The sequence below is a fragment of the Elephantulus edwardii genome, unplaced genomic scaffold (assembly GCF_000299155.1).
Source record: "Elephantulus edwardii isolate Elephantulus edwardi_28Jun2011 unplaced genomic scaffold, EleEdw1.0 scaffold00088, whole genome shotgun sequence".
Classification (NCBI taxonomy): domain Eukaryota; kingdom Metazoa; phylum Chordata; class Mammalia; order Macroscelidea; family Macroscelididae; genus Elephantulus; species Elephantulus edwardii.
Genome location: NW_006399838.1, coordinates 13,420,253 through 13,426,510, shown reverse-complemented (window position 1 = coordinate 13,426,510; position 6,258 = coordinate 13,420,253).

The window sequence follows — 6,258 nt, the reverse complement described above, 5'->3', positions numbered from 1 at the left end:
TTATTTATTATTATTATTATGCTTATCTTCTAAATGACCATAGCATTATTGTTGGAGCAAATTCCGTAACAGGCTATCTATCACACTTCTAAAAATATATAAACCAAAAGAAAATTGGCAATAATGACACATTTGTTCCAATAATGAAAGCTGTTACTCGCAAACTGGCAACACATGACAATATGTCCTGATACATGTATTCTTTTCAAGTTTAGAACTGCGTGAGATACTGTATTCACATATATCAGAGGAGACACTTTTTTTAGTTCATTAGATTACTTGAAAGGAATTTCCTTGACTAAGTCTGTGTTCATGAAGATACATTCCCCATATGGAGAGGTGGGTTTTTACCTCCGTGAGAGTGATTTTCACAGAATTAAGAGGATGGAGATTAGTGACATATACATAGAAAACATAAGTGAAAACACCAAGTGTGGAATATCCTTTTTAAGATGCTTTATGCAGGTAGAAGAAAAGATGAGGAAATGATTACAGAATTGATAGGAGGCTGAATTAATGAAATAAATGCTTTAATACATGTATCATTTTAGTAGGATAGCAAGCGATAGCAATTTGAAGAAGCAAAATTTAAAAGAATTTCTAAATCACTCAGAAAGAAGTTTGTAATTTAGACATGGACAGAAAGAGTGAAGTTTCTTCCCTTGAAACTCGAGGCACAGAAGTATATCTTGACATAGGGTACAAATCAGTGGTGATTAATTTTATAAAACTCAAGGTATATGAAAACTACTGTATAAAACACAATATACATGAAGACATGTGTGGAATACAATGTCCATAATTGAAACACAGTGTATGCTAATAGGCGATTTAGGGTATGGAGGCCAATAATTTGCAAGCGGCATTATGAAATACACTATTGATTTCTACTTGTCTACAGCAAGAGGAGGTCGCTGACAACAGATTATCCTAATGTAATTTGCCTCTTTTTTTTTTAATTTTTAGACTAGTTTATTTTTTTACTGCCTCTGAAAACCTACTGGGGGGTCAGCTATAGATTAGTCCAAACTTGATAGTACTTCCTGGTCCCTGGAGAAGGAAAAATAAGACTTCTATTATGGCTTCTAAGCAATGAAAATTTTTGATCTATCATTGGTTTTCCCTGGAATTATAGAATTCCAGCTCTTTAATAATCAGTATGAACATAGAATAGTTACATAACAAACGATATGATGTTGATTCAGTAGATAAATATCAATGCAAATGACTAGTAAAGGTTTTAGCACTCTGTGAAATAAAATTGGCAATTAGTACAGCCAATGACCACCAGAAGAATGTCTATTTATATTTTATTGATTATACAAAGAAAAGCATTTGGCTGTGTGTAGCATAACAAATTATGGCTAAAATTGAGAAGAAAGGGAGTCCCAGAACACTTAATTCTGCTAATAGAAAATTGATACCTAGACCAAGAAGCTGTTGTACAAATTGACCAAAGGAATACTATGTGGTTTAAAATCAAGAAAGGTATGCATCGGCAAGCTCTCGTGACCTAATGGCAAAAAGCTGCACTGCAATCCCAGAGGTATGTGGTTCAAATCCACCAGATGCTCTGCTGAAGAAGGAAGAACAATCTCCTCCTGTACCAGTCAGATCTGATTTGACAGTACACACACACAAATTTAAAAAAAAGAAAGGTTTGCACCATAGCTGTATCCTTTCTCCATATCTATTCAACTTGCATACTGACCAAAGAATTGGTGAAGCTGTAGTTTATAGAGGATGTGGCATCAGGATTGGAAGAAGACTCATCAACAATCGGTGTTATGCCGATGACACAACTTTGCTTGCTGAAAATGAGGAGGACATTGACCACTTGCCACAGATCAAGGACAACAGCCTTTGGTATGGATTACATGGAAAAAATAGGTTTCCACTACAGGACCACTAATAAACATTATAATAGATCAAGAAAAGATTGAAGCTACTGATGATTTCTTATTCCTTGGATCAATAATCAACATCTTCGGTACCAGCAGCAGTCAAGAAATCAGGAGATAATACATTGGGCAAATCTGCTGTCAGGGAACACTCCAAAATACTTATGAGTATTGGTATCAGTTTGAAGACTAGCTTGAGCCTGATTAAGGCCATGGTTATCTTAACCACCTGCTACACATCAGAGAACTGGACAATGACTAAGGATTACAGAAGAAGAATTGATGCATTTGAGTTGTGGAGCTGGAAAAGAGACTGTCAAAAGAACAAATAGGTATGTCTTGGAGAAGAAGCAACCAGAGAGCTCCTTGGAGGCAAAGATGACAAAGCTTCATCTTTCATACACTGGACATAGATAAGTGAAGGAGCACAGATGCTCCTTGGAAACGGGCATCATGGTTGGAATGATGGAAGGTCAGCTAAGGAGAGAAAGACCACTAATGGGATGAATTGATGTGTTGACTCCAGCAATAGGCGCAAGTGTGTCAGAGATGGTACGGCTGGCACAGGATAGAGCAAGTTTCAGGTGGACAGTTCATAGGGTCGTCGAGTCATCCTTAAAGACCCCTAACAACACCAGCAAATCTTATACACTTGGCTTTTTGATTTGCCACTTAAAATTCCCAGTGTGGTACAAATGGTTCAGTGTTTGACTGTTAGTATGTTGTTGTTGTTGTCGTTGATTGCCTTCAAGTCATGAACAGCTCATAGCAACCCTATGTGCAACAGGCCTGAAGCCCCTCTACAGATATTGATATTTATCAAAGTTCATGTTATCAAAGTTCCAGGGGCATGTTATTTAGGAAGTGGATGCCACTCCTGCAATAAATATTGGTAATTCGAACTCACAAGTATCTTGCACGACCATTCTGGTGACCTCCTTCTGAAAACTTCTAAAAACCCTATTGAGAAATATTAATCTATACACACACAGTCACTATGAGTCAGAATCAATGACAACCATCAATGACGTTCTACAAGTTATTTGTTTTTCTTGAATTGTGTAATTTATTGCTTTTTTCTCTCTAATATTCAATAACTAGTGGTTTCGTTCAATTTTACTAAGTCCTGGAATTGAATGATTTTCATTAAACCTTCCAGATATAGTTAGTGGAAGGTCAAAAACATTATTACAAAAAGATCATCAAGAACTATTAACTAACTTTCAAAATCAGCTGTATTCAAATGCCACACAACAACGTTGTAAATACTCACTGATATTTTTGTGGTTTTTAAAAAGAAGAATGTTACAGCTTTAACATCAATGCTGTGTAATTTTGAAATTTATGATAGTATCATCTGAATTTCAGTGAGAACCATCATGTAGAAAAGTAGGTTAAAGGTAGATATTAAGCCCCTTAGTGTAAAATATCAAATTGTGCATGTGACATGGTCAGTGATAGATGATTCCAAGGAAAATGCAGAACCACTGCTCTGTAACTGATATAGTTTAATAATGCTAAACCATTGGGAAATTTCTTTCAACTAAATTTTATACAGTAATCCCTTGAAGCATGATTCTCACTTTTTCTTAACTGTAGATACAATTTTACTTTATATAAACCTTTCATCTCTTAAAAGATTTTGTTTTAATAAGATTACAGAATCTTTCAAAGGCTAAAAGTGCTACTTTAATCTATCTCGTCTGCATTCTATTCCCAAATGATGAATTTGCTTCAGATCCACAAGGAAAAAAAATCCTCTCACAAAAAGAATAGATTAAGAAAGAAATGCAAAATATATGTTTTTAAAGGAGGCATAAATAAAAACAAGATCTCAACCTTGTAAACATATATCTTTATTTACAGGTATATATAAAATATGTGTGTAAAATGCTCATGGAATATTGTACTTACTATCTTATGACCATGATTCATTTCATGGGTTTTAATGTTAATTGTTAGAGATAATCTAACATTTGAAATACAGCTGTGATTATCAACATGAAAGTTTAAGCCATTAGACAAAATTTCTTGCAACCAATCTCACAGAGCATCTGAGCTGAAATGATCATGAATATAGTTTCAATTAAGATATATTTTTAAAAGTCCTGGATGCTGCCCTGGATGTGCTCACTAAATTGTGCCAAGAAACCTGGAGGATAATCACCTGTTCGACTGACTGGGAGAGATCTATAATTGTTGCCATTTCAAACAAAGGGGACGTGACAAAGTGCAGAAATTATTGAACAATATCATTAATATCACATGCAAGCAAGATTCTGCCGAAAATTATCCAAAAACGACTGGAACAGCACATTAACAGAAAACTGCCTGAAGTGCAGGCTAGATTTATAAGAGACTGTAGTACTAGGGATGTTATAGCTAATGTTAGATGGATCTTGGTTGAAAGTGGAGAGTACCAGAGGAATGTCTATCTGTGTTTCCTTGAATATGGATGCATAGGCATTTGTGTAGATCACAACAAACTGTGGCTGACTCTGAGAAGAATAGGAATCCTAGAACATTTGATTGTGCTTATGTGAAACCTATACTTGGACATTGGAAGCAGTGGTGGCATCCACTTCCTAAATAACATGCCTCTGGAAACTCTATGACCTTTGATAAAAATGTCAAAAATTGTAGAGTGTCTTCTGGCCTTTTGTTCATAGGGTCACGATGGGTCATGCTTGACTAAAAGGCAATCAACAACAATAACATCATACTTGGACAAGGATGCAGTTATCAGAACAGAGCATGGTTTAAAATCAGGAAGGGTGTATGTGAGGGATGTATCCTGGCTCTATACCTCTTAAATATTTAGGCAGAACAGGGAGGCTGGTCTTTATGAGGAGGATGTGGTATCAAGATTGGAGGAAGATTTACCAACAACCTTTGTCATGCAGATCACACAACTCTGCTTACTGAACTGAGGAGGACATGAAGGGCTTACTCCAGAAGGTCAAGGACTGCAGCCTTCAGTACTAATTGAAGTTCAACATTCTTATTGAAGTTCAACATCAAGAAAACAAAGATTTTCACCATGGGGCCAATTGGCAGCATTATGATAAATGGTGAAGAGATTGAGATAGTTAAACAACTTTAGTTTGCTAGGCTCCACAATCAACACTCTTGGTACCAGAGCCAGGAAATCAAGAGATGAATTTCATTGGCAAAGGCAGCTGTCAGGGACCTCTCCAGAGTACTGAGGAGCAATGATGTCAGTCTGGAGACTAAGGTGCACCCATTCCAGGCCACAGTCTTTGCAATTGCTGGCTATGCATTGGAGAGGTAGACAGTGAGTAGGGATGATAGAAAGAGAATTGATGCCTTTGAGCTGTGGTGCTGGAGAATAGTGCTGAATGACCGTAAGGGGGTAAATTTCTTGGATTGAGTAATGTGATATTAATCCTAGTTTTAACAGTCATGTCGTAGACAAGTCTATATGATTCACAGAGTAGAAATATTCCAATCTATTCTATTGACTTAGTCTTTTAGTTCTAAACCATATATTTGCCTTATCTTCTGTTGTTAAAGTAGTCCTGAAACTTCCAAACTCTTAAAAAAAGAAACTTTTAAGTCCACAAACACATTTTCTACAAAGACTTGTATTCTTACGTTAAACCTCATTTAGAAAATGGCAAATGTCAAAATTACTTCTACCCTTCAGAAGCAGCCCAAGAATAAAATTGCATTTTGGAGTCGGAAAATTAAAATGATTTTTTCTTCTTCCTCATACACTAGAAGTATTTCAATGAAATGTTGAATATTTGGCACATTTAGTATGTTCTGGAAAATCTAATTCACCTTTCAGATCTTCCTAGTATAATGAACTGACAAGTCATCTAATTTTCAGTGTCATAATTTAATGCTCTGTAAATAGAATCATATCAATACATTCAGAAAGCTAACTTTCCAGGAAATAATCTTGGCAAAAGATCATCAAACTGGTTACTTTTTAATATAAACAACCATGTTTATATAAACATTTGAAGCCCACTTGAAATGTCTAGTCATTTTGACTAGAAACCAACACTTGTAATTACTCCTAATCCCATCACAATATAATTTTTAATCGAAATTTTATATTTTAACTGAAGATCTAATATATATTGTTGTTGTTATGTGCCATCGAGTCACTTGCGACTCATAGTGACCCTATGTACAACAGCCCTAAACTCGGCTCTGTCCTGTGCCAATCGCACTGTCTCTGACACTCCCAACCCAATTATCCCAATCCCTGAATCAATCCACCTCATAGAGGGCCTTCCCCTCCTGCGTTGTCCTTCCACCCTCCCAAGCCTGATGTCCCTCTCCAAGGATCGGTCTCTCCTCACAACATGTCCAAAGTATGTTAGAC